The sequence below is a fragment of the Galeopterus variegatus genome, unplaced genomic scaffold (genome assembly GCF_000696425.1).
Source record: "Galeopterus variegatus unplaced genomic scaffold, G_variegatus-3.0.2 Scaffold544, whole genome shotgun sequence".
Classification (NCBI taxonomy): domain Eukaryota; kingdom Metazoa; phylum Chordata; class Mammalia; order Dermoptera; family Cynocephalidae; genus Galeopterus; species Galeopterus variegatus.
The window spans coordinates 304080-315420 of NW_007726655.1; the positions used below are offsets into that span (position 1 = coordinate 304080).

General features: G+C 36.5%; 1 protein-coding gene and 1 pseudogene across 1 annotated transcript in view; one reads left to right on the top strand and one right to left on the bottom strand.

Moving 5' to 3' along the window:
• WARS2 (tryptophanyl tRNA synthetase 2, mitochondrial) overlaps positions 1-11341 on the bottom strand; it is a 65913-nt gene that overhangs the window by 27295 nt on the left and 27277 nt on the right. The window lies entirely within an intron of this gene.
• On the top strand, positions 4825-5941 carry LOC103588269 (annotated as a pseudogene).

The following is an 11341-nucleotide window of genomic DNA, read 5'->3' on the forward strand; positions in this document are numbered from 1 at the left end:
CCAAACCTGCTCTATCCATGGTTGTCCCATTTCTTCTGATAGCAACTTCATCCTTGCAGTCGCTCAGGCAAAATCCTTGGGGTCATCCCTCACTCCTCTTATTCTCTCACACTCCCTTATCCCCCAAACCTGCTCTATCCATGGTTGTCCCATTTCTTCTGATAGCAACTTCATCCTTGCAGTCACTCAGGCAAAATCCTTGGGGTCATCCCTCACTCCTCTTATTCTCTCACACTCCCTTATCTAATCCATCTGCAAATCTTGTTGCTGCTACCTTCATACTATATTCAGAATCTCACCACTTTTCACCACTTCTACTGCTAAAAACACTGTGCTCTGAGGGACCATCAACACTCACCTGGATTTCTGTAATAACTTTCTGACTGGTCTCCCTGCTCTCACCCTAGCTCCCCTACAATTTATTCTTAAAGCAGCTGAAGGGACCCTTTTAAAACATGTGAGGGGTTTTCAAAAATTTCATGGAAGGATTTGTCTTATCTTTTAATTCCATTTTTCCATGAACTTTTTGAAGTACCCTCATAGATCATGTCACTTCTCTGTTCAAAATCCTTCACTTACTACCCATTTCTGAGAGTAAAAGCCAAAGTCCTCATCATGGCATATAAGACCAGGCATGATGGTCATCTTCCTTTGAACACTGTCATCTCTGTTCTGCAAATCCTACTCCTCGCTCCCATTGCTCCTCTTCTCCAGTCATGTTGGCCTTCTTGTCCTCCCTGAACACACTGGGTACACACCCGCCTTAGGGGCTTTGCACTGGCTCTTTTTACTGATAGGAATTCTCTTCCCCTAGATGTTCATCTGGCTAACTCCCTCATCTTAGGTCTTTGCTCAAAATATTATCTTATCAAGGGGCTTACCCAGACAGACCATACTGAAATAGCAATCTGTCCCCCTCAACCCACTCTCAATTCTTCTTCATCTTTTTCCTATTACTTATCGTCTCCTAATATACCCTATATTGGGCTTATTATTATGGTTATTATTTATTTTATGTTATCCCAACAGAACATAAATATGATGGCACAGATTTTTGTCTGATTTATTCACTGATATAACATGAATACCTAGGAAATAGTAAGTGCTCAATAAGTATTTATTAAATTAATGCATGAATTAAATTAAAAGTTCATTTACAGAGAAATGTCTAAGGAAAATGTCACACATGTATATAATGTCATATTGCACAACACATAAAAGAAATGAGCTAAATGTATATGCAGGTACTTCAAAAAGTTCATGGAAAGATTTGTATTACCTTTAATTCTATCTTTCCTTTTTCCACAAACTTTTTAAAGTACACTTGTATGTATAGACACAGGTAGATCATAAAAAGACACTGTTGATTAAAAACAGAAAACTGCAGAAAGGTACTATAATATGCAATTTATATAAAAATTTTTAAACCATACAGAACAAAATTATTATATACTGTTCATAGAATTATACATGAAGACAAGTGTAAAAAATGGGCTAGATTGATACACACAAAACCCAAGACTTTAGTTGCCTGAGGTAGAGGAAAGCGATGTGAGGAGGAGGGGTAAAGGGAATGGGCAAAGGAATGGACTACAGGGACTTTCAATTTCACATGCAATTTTTTTTTTTTTTTTGATATAAGAAAGTCTAAGGAAATATGACAAAATGTTAACAATATTCATCTTTGGTATTGGGAACATGAATGTTTCTTATATCATTCTCTGTATTTTGAAAAAAATTTAAATATTTAATTAACAAAAAGAGTAGAGGGTGCATGATTCCAAAAGATATGGCCACTGGGTATCAACCAAACCCATTCAAGCAATTAGCTGTTTCAGTAAATTCTGGGTCACATCTCTGAGATACTTACTCTGTGTCCTTTAGGGTTTTACTTTTTCCCACATAAATGTTATCTCCCCAGGAATCAGGTCCTATAAGTTTTAGTTGGGACACTTGGAAGACTAAGCAGACTCACAAATTCCCATCTATTACTTCCGCTTGTTAAGCTAGCAATTTCATGCTGAGTTATTTTTATTAGACTCTTATCATCCCCATGACAAATCCATTTAACAGGAACCTTGCTTGGGGTTCTGATTTTAATTAGAAGAACTCTGTATCATCAATTCTCTTCAACTGGTCTGCTTCCTGTCAGTACTTGTGCTTGCCAATGAACATCTGTCTGTATACATTTGGAGTTTCCTACACTTTCTCTTAGTCCAATACTTTCAAAGTAAAATAAGTAGATTTTAGCAGCATGTACCTAATTTAAAAGTCACCTCCACCTAAATTCTATTGTTTATTGTGTGTGTTTGTGTGTGTTGTGCTTCTTTATCTGAAGCAATATATTTACCAGCTTTTGCTAGACTATACTGGGTAACAAACAATTCCCCCCCCCTTCTTTTTTTTTGTGGCTGGCCAGTTGAGGAATCCAAAGCCTTGACTTTGGTGTTACAACACCACACTAACCAACTGTGCTAACCGCTAGCCCCTGCAAATTTAAGTGGTTTACAGAAATTGTCTCTTTCTTGTTCACATTACACATTGGTACCTATAGATTGGCTATAAATCTGCTTTACATATCTTTTCATTCCAGGACTCAAACCGAAGGAGTAGCCCTTATCCGTAACACTCCATTCTCAAATGTCAGAAGGAAAAACAGCAAGAGAGCTAGAACAAACATGGAGGCTTTTAAGGATTCTTCCTGATCACGATGAACATCATGCCCACTCATTTTCCATTAGCAAAGCAAGTCACATGCACAAGCATCAGAGGGGAAGGAGGTGAGTCTTCTCCCACAGGATGCACTGTCAGTCACATGGCAATGAGTGAAGACAGAATCCTCCTACACGGGGGGTCAGCAAACTACTGCTCTCAGGCCACATTTGGTCTGTGGACTGTTTCTGTTCAGCCCATGGGCTAAGAATGTCTTTTCCATTTTACAAGGGTATTCAAATTTTAAAAACAGAAGAAAAAGAAGAAAGAGAAGGAAGAGGAGGAGGAAAGGAAGAAGGAGAAGACAGAGAAGAAGTGGTGGCAGTGGCAACAGTAACAGAGACCACTTGTGGTCTGCAAAGCATAAAATGTTTACTATCCCTTTACAGAAAAAGTTTGTTAATATCTGCTCTTACAGGAAACGAAAATGAATAAATAGGAATAATAACCTACTGCAAGCACTACCCCCAAAATTACTACCTTGATGAATGATAAGGGAGCTGGCCTGTAGAGAATTTGATGGCAGTGATTTTTTATCAAACCTATCTTTTCAATAAGTTTTTATTTTAAATTTCCACGTGAATATATCTGATGGCCCTAGAAATTTAGGTCCAACAAAATAATGAAAGTTTTTTTAGACCACATCAAAATTTAAAACTCCTCTGCATCAAAAGACACAATCAACAGAGTACAAAGGCAACCTACAAAATGGAAGAAAATATTTACAAATAACATATCTGATGAGCAGTTAACATCCATAATATATAAAGAACTCCTATAACAACAAAAAACAACCCCACTGAAAAATGAGCAAAGAACTTGAATAGACATTTTTCCAAAGAATATATACAAATGGCCAAGAAGCGTATAAATAAGATGCTCACTATACTAATCATTAGGGAAGTGCAAATCAAAACCACAATGTGATATCAACTCATATCCATCAGTATGACTGCTGTATATAAAAACAAAACAAAAACAGAAAATAGGTATTGGTGAGGACATGGAGAAATTAGGACTCTTCTTGTACATTATTGGTGGAAATGTAAAATGTGCAACTGCTATGGAAAATAGTATGACAGTTCCTCTAAAGATTAAAAATAAAAGGACCACATGATCCAATAATTCCATATATATACATAAGAATTGAAAGCAGGGTCTCAAAGAAATATTTGTTCAGTCATGCTCATAGCAGCATCATTCACAATAGCCAAAAGGTGGAAGCAGCTCAAATGTCCACTGATGGATGAGTAGATAAACAAAATGTAGTATATATACATAGTGGAATATTATTCAGCCTTAAAAAGGAAGGAAATTTTGACAAATGCTACAATATGAAGCATCATTCACAATAGCCAAAAGGTGGAAGCAGCTCAAATGTCCACTGATGGATGAGTAGAGAAACAAAATGTAGTATATATACATAGTGGAATATTATTCAGCCTTAAAAAGGAAGGAAATTTTGACAAATGCTACAATATGGATAAACTTGGAGGACATCATGCTATGTGAAATAAGCTAGCCATAAAAACACAAGGACTGTATGATTTTATTTACATGAGGTATACATTTGAGTGGAGACCATATTCTCTGACTAAAATGGAATGAAATTAGAAATAGACTTTTTTTGTCTTTTTTTTGTGTGTGTGTGACCGGTAAGGGGATCGCAACCCTTGGCGTGGTGTCGCCCACACCGCGCTCAGCCAGTGAGCGCACCGGCCATCCCTACATAGGATCCGAACCTGTGGCAGGGGCGCTGCTGCGCTCCCAGCGCCACACTCTCCCGAGTGCGCCACAGGGTTGGCCCAGAAATAGACTTTTTAAAAAAACCTAAGTTTAAAAAAAAAAGCCATGTATTTGGAAATGAAAACATACACTTCTAAATAAAAAATAGATCAAAGAAGAAATAATAGTGAAAATTAGAAATGATCTAGAACTGAGTTACAATGAAAATACTACATATCACAACTTTGTAGATGCTGATAAAACAGAACTTAAAAGGAAATTTATAGTCTTGAATGTTTATATTACAAATGATGAATGGGTGAAAATTAGGTAGTAAAAGAATAAACAAAGAAGCAATTTCAAAGAAAATAGAACAGCTGCCCAGAACCCATCGACATGGCACCCCAGGTTATCAAGTGCAAGGCTGCAGTTGCCTGGGAGGCTGGAAAGCATCTCTGCATAGAGGAGATATAAGTGGCACCCCCAAAGGCTCATGAAGTTCGAATTAAGATCATTGCCACTGCAGTTTGCCACACTGATACCTATACCCTGGGTGGAGCTGATCCTGAGGGGTGTTTTCCAGTGATCTTGGGACATGAAGGTGCTGGAATTGTGGAAAGTGTTGGTGAAGTAGTTACTAGGCTGAAAGCAGGTGATACTGTCATCCCACTTTACATCCCATAGTGTGGAGAATGCAAATTTTGTCTAAATCCTAAAACGAACCTTTGCCAGAAGAATCAAGGGAAAGGATTAATGCCAGATCGTACCACCAGATTTACTTGCAAAGGAAAGACAATTTTACATTACGTGGGAAACAGCACATTTTCTGAATACAGTTGTGACTGATATCTCTGTTGTCAAAAAAGATCCTTTAGCACCTTTGGATAAAGTCTGCCTTCTGGGTTGTGGCATTTCAACTGGTTATGGTGCTGCTGTGAACACTGCCAAGGTGGAGCCTGGCTCTACTTGTGCTGTCTTTGGCCTAGGAGGAGTTGGATTGGAGGTTATCATGGGCTGTAAAGTGGTTGGTGCATCCCAGATCATTGGTGTGGATATCAATAAAGAGAAATTTGCAAAGGCCAAAGAGCTTGGAGCCTCTGAATGTATTAACCCCCAGGACTTCAGTAAACCCATCCAGGAAGTGCTCATCGAGATGACTGATGGAGGAGTGGACTTCTCCTTTGAGCGTACTGGCAATGGTCATGAGAGCAGCACTTGAGGCACACCACAAAGGCTGGGGTGTCAGCGTGGTGGTTGGAGTAGCTGCCTCAGGTGAAGAAATTGCCACTCATCCATTTCAGCTGGTAACCAATCACACGTGGAAAGGCACTGCCTTTGGAGGATGGAAGAGTGTAGAAAGTGTCCCAAAGTTGGTGTCTGAATATATGTCCCAAAAAATAAAAGTTGATGAATTTGTGACTCACAATCTGCCTTTTGACCAAATAACAAAGCCTTTGAACTGATGCATTCAGGGAACAGCTTTCAAACTATGGTAAAGATTTAAATTCAAAAGAGAAAAATATGTCCATCTTATACCTAAGTCTCTTGATCTGATGGGAGTAGCTCTTCCAAGTTCACAACCTCTTAGACCGTCAGTAACTACTCTAGACATAGCATTATGTGTGTAATTCATAAATCTCTCTAATCAAGAACAAGGCTAATACAGTCATAAATCTGTTTTCTGAACTCTCCTTCACATAAGTAATTGCTAGCTCATTAAGGAATATTTTAACATAACAAAAGCAATTTCTGCAAAAAAAAAAAAGAAAGAAAAGAAAAAACAAAGAAAATAGAAGAGGGAGGAGATAATGAAAGTAATGAAATAGAAGAGAAGCCTAACAAAACCAAGTTTGTTCTCTAAAAAACTCTATCAAACTCTAGCAAAACTCATCAAGGGGAAACAAAGGAAGAAGGGCACTTATTTTTTTTTAGCTTTTGAGTTTTGGGTGGTTTATTACTTAGAAAAAGTTGGCTGATACATATAATAAGCATAGTTTTTTTAAAAAATGCCAATAAATTCAATATTTGTAGTTTTTGTGAGTCTGCTTCTTTTGCCTTTTTTCCCCAGCTGATTCTTACTCGTGGTGCTTGTTTCTCCTATTGTTTTTGACTGTGTACTGTTCATTTACTTTTCTTTCTTTGTGTCTGTGTTGTTTGTATCAGATTTTTTTTTTAACTTCTCAACATACATTGTAGTTGATTTCCATGTCCCTTTACCTGTTCCTCTTTACCCCCTCCCTCTCTCTCTTCCCCTCCCCCACATCATATCTGTTCACTTGTCTTAACAAGTTCAAGGAATTGTTGTGATTGTTGTGTCTTCTCCCTCCACACCCTTTATTTGTTTGTATATTTATTTATTTATTTATTTATTTATTTTTATCTCCCACAAATAAGTGAGAACATGGGGTATTTCTCTTTCTGTGCCTGACTTGTTTCATTTAATATAATTTTCTCTAAGTCCATCCATGTTGTTGCAAATGTTAGTATTTCATTCTTTTTTATTGCAGAGCAGTATTCCGTTGTGTAGATATACCACAGTTTCCTTATCCACTCATCTGATGATGGACATTTGGGCTGGTTCCAACTCTTGGCTATTATAAACAGTGCTGCAATAAACATGGGAGTACAGGTATCCCTTCGGCATGATGATTTCCATTCTGCTGGGTATATTCCCAGCAGTGGAGTAGCTGGGTCATACAGTAGATCTAATCTGTAATTGTTTGAGGAACTTCCATACCATTTTCCATAAAGGCTGCACCATTTTGCAGTCCCACAAACAGTGTATGAGAGCTCCTTTTTCTCCGCAACCTCACCAGCATTTATCATTCTCAGTCTCTTATGTATTAGCCATCCTAACTGGAGTGAGATGGTATCTAAAAGTAGTTTTGATTTGCATTTCCCAAATGCTGAGTGATGTTGAGCATTTTTTCGTGTGTCTGTTTGTCATTCGTATATCTTCCTTTGAGAAATGCCTGTTTAGCTCCTTTGCCCATTTTTTAATTGGGTTATTTGGTTCTTTGCTGTAAAGTTGTTTGAGTTCCTTGTATATTCTGGATATTAATCCTTTGTCAGATGTATATTTTGCAAATATTTTCTCCCACTCTGTTGGTTGTCTTTTCATTCTGTTGATTGTTTCTTTTGCTGTGCAGAAGCTTTTTAGTTTGATATAATCCCATTTGTTTATTTTTCCTTTGGTTGCCTGTGTTTTTGGGGTCATATTCATGAAGTCCATACCTAATCCTACTTCCTGGAGTGTTTTCCCTGTTTTCTTTAAGGAGTTTTATTGTTTCGAGATGCATAAAAAGTTTGTTCTCTAAAAAATTAAGAGAGTAGCCTCTAGCAAAATTCATCAAGGGAAAACAAAGAAAGAAGGGCACTTAAAAAAAAAAACCCACAAAAGGTGTTGATAGTGATAAAATTTCAGCTTTCCAGCAAAAATTAGAATTTTAGAAAACTTGTTACCATCACTATGTGCTAGACAGTTTCCCAATATTCAATGTATTTCCTCATGACATCTGTGATGATATTAGCCAATGTGATATTTTTAGTATTGTAAATAAAATGTGTCAGAATTTGTAAGATCTACATAACTCAGTCTTAAATGTGAAAAGCAAAACTTAAAACACTTAGGAGATAATAAAGAATAGCTTTATGACATTAGGCCAGAGAAGAATTACTTATAAACACACCCAGAAACATACAACCATAAAGGAAAAGATTTAATAGACTGCATTAAAGTGAAAACTTCTGTACAACAAAAGACATTTAAAAATTAAAAAGACAAGCCACAGACTGAAAAAGGATAATACATACAAAGGATTAATATTCAGAAAATGTAAAGAATTTCTACAAATCAATAAGAAAATACAATTAAAAAATAGGCAAATATAAACAACTAACAGAAGAAAACAAAAGGGCTAAAACATAAGAAAAAAATGCTTAACCTAACCAGCATTCAGGAAGAAAAAAAATTTAAGCAACAAGGAGCTAGCATGTTCCATCAATCATAATGCCAAACATAAAATGTCTAATAACAACAAATATTGCCAAGGACTTGGGCCAACAGGAACTCTCCTATTGGTGACAATGTAAATTAAAATACCAATTTGAAGAGCAATTTGGCAACATCCAGTGAGGTTGACAATGTGTATGTCCTATATACTCATGATTCTTCTCTTAGATATATACAAGGGTACTTCAGTTTGTGAAAAAATAGAATTGAAAGATAATGGGAATCTTTCCATGAACTTTTTGAAGTACCTTCATACACCGAGAGGAAGCCTTTCATGTGTACACTAAAAGGCACACACAAAATATGACCACTGTAGTATTGTTTGCAATAACAAAAAGTTGGAAAGAAATGTAAATATCTTTTGCCAGAAAAATAGATAAATAAACTGTGACACAGCCAGACAATGGAAAACTGTACAGCGGTCAAACTAAAAAAATCCCACCCATGTAACACTGCACCAAAAAATGTAGATTCAGGAACATACGTGCAGCATGATACCATTTACATAAAGTCTTAAAACATGTAAAACAAATAATACAGATTGTTTATGGCCACATCATATGCAATAAAAATATGAATACAAACATGGGAATGATAAATATCAAATGGATATAGTGGTTGCCTCTGTGGAGGCAGAGAGGAGAATGAGACTAGAGAGAGCTAAACAGAAAGTTTCTATTATACTTATAATGTTTTATTTCTTAAAAACCAAAAACTACATGAAGCAAGTATACCAAAAGATTAGCGTTCCAAAAGGCAGTAATTCATCTTCGTGCTTTTCTCACTGTTTGAAATGTTTCTTAAAAAGTCCTAAAAAAAATTCTGAAAGTATTTTATTATTGAAGATAAAGAGAGGTATTGTCACTAATTTGATCTCCATTTTCCAATCCCACTCTACCTTTATACAAATCCTTTACAGTATCAAGGAGGATGGGGTATGGGCAGTATATGCATAGTGGGATAGAAAGTTAACATTTGCCAGGCATTATACATCATCTTATTTAAATCCCTATTAAGGGGGTTCAGAGAGCTTGAGTGACTTGCTCATTTCGTCACAACCAAGAACAGATGACAGTGAGATTCAAGCCAAGTATGTCTGGCATTAAAGCTGGTACTTTTTCCACCACTGCTCTGATAGTAAGAAAAGAACTCTTCCTGAAGGTATAATTAAGCTATGACCTGTTCCTATGTTTAAGACAGAGGCAATACAAATATTGCAAATTGCTCACCAAGTCACATGGGAGTACAGATCAAGGTAAGGAAGTGATACGAGTGGTGCTAAGTGGAAACTTTACAGAAAAGAAAATACATGAAGAGTTTGGTTATATAATAATTTCTCTAACTTATTATTTATGCCATGGACCGTTTAGATCCTTATCTCCCCCTAGCAACTTTGGAAGTAATGTACATTTTTACAAATAAATTCCCTAAGTCCATTAATCTATACAGGTGTTTGTTTATTCTCTTTCTATTATGAGCTGAATGTGTACCTGTTGTTGGTAGCTAACAACTTTGAGAGTTCAACAAATATAAATACTCAAATATGCTCCCAAATTACCAGGATAAACAAAAACACCAGAGACTGTCCAATCTTAGGCCGTGGTTCTATACCTCTAAGATAAGGTATAATGAGTCAGGTCATTTGTGTACAATGAGCCAAAATGCATGTAGTCAGTTCCTCTGGCCTTCATTCATTGATTCTCCCATAGTCCACTTTTTACTACTGTTATTATTACTGTTGTTGATTTTAGTTTCCTGGGAAACAAAACATAACTCTAGAGAATGAGGCCACATTCCAAAGCTGCAGATTTCATTCTCCTCCCTTGACTTTTCCCTGGACTGTTTTGGACCCTCTGTAACACGAGGTCTGATGGTCCAAACTGTCCTTTCTTCCTAGCCTGAGCAGGAAACCAGCACCTAAAGCTATGTCCTCCACTTTTTATCTTCCATCTGCAGAGTGATTAGATTGCAGAGAAAGTAAGATGTGAGGACCTCTACCTCAGAAACAGCTGTGGGACTCGGACTGGATCTGCACTCAGGCTTGCTGAAAATAAAGACCAGTGACTTTGGCATTGAGATGGAAACCTCTGCCAGAAACACACTTAGATGCATGCTCTCTCTCGCGTGCGCACGCTCTCTCTCTCTCTCTCTCACACACACACACACACACACATACACGTGTGCACACACACACACACCTTTCAGAGGAGAGAGTTTGTAAAATTCCCCACATATGGCAAACATATTTTAGAAAAAGCACCATGACTAGAGGCCAGTGGAAAAGAAAAGGAAAATAATGAGAAAAATCCTCAGTAAGTCAAAATTGTTCCACTCAGACTTCTGAGAAAAAATGCAAAGCATTGGAGATGAAAATCATTGGTTTAAAAAAAAGCATTATAATATAGCTAAATTCTTTTCCTATTTCAAATCGTTACTAGAATTTTTTCTGATGTACAACAATAGCACAAGGGAGAATAATCTTTATAATTTAGCTGTAAGTACTTAGCTTAACACCATACACCTGAAAAGAGCACATTATATAATATAAAAAGAATATTTTTCTCTAACTCACAATTTTAAAAATTCTTAATTTTACTTGTAAATAACTGTGTGTAAGGGGGTATGGAAGGATGAAGGTGTAACTAATTTTAATTAGCATTGGCTTCCCAAACTTTAAGCATAATTGTTTTCTACATTCCTATCTTCTTACATACTTAATGACCAATTAAATGCTTAAACTCCAATATAAACTAACAAAAAAAATTTAAAAAATGTAGATAAATGATCTCTAAGTCATCTGTCTCATGGAAATGTTAATATTCATCATACTTTCTCAAAATAAAACCAGAAAAAAAGTATTTCACTCTCTGCTGTAAAGAGTTATTGGTGAAA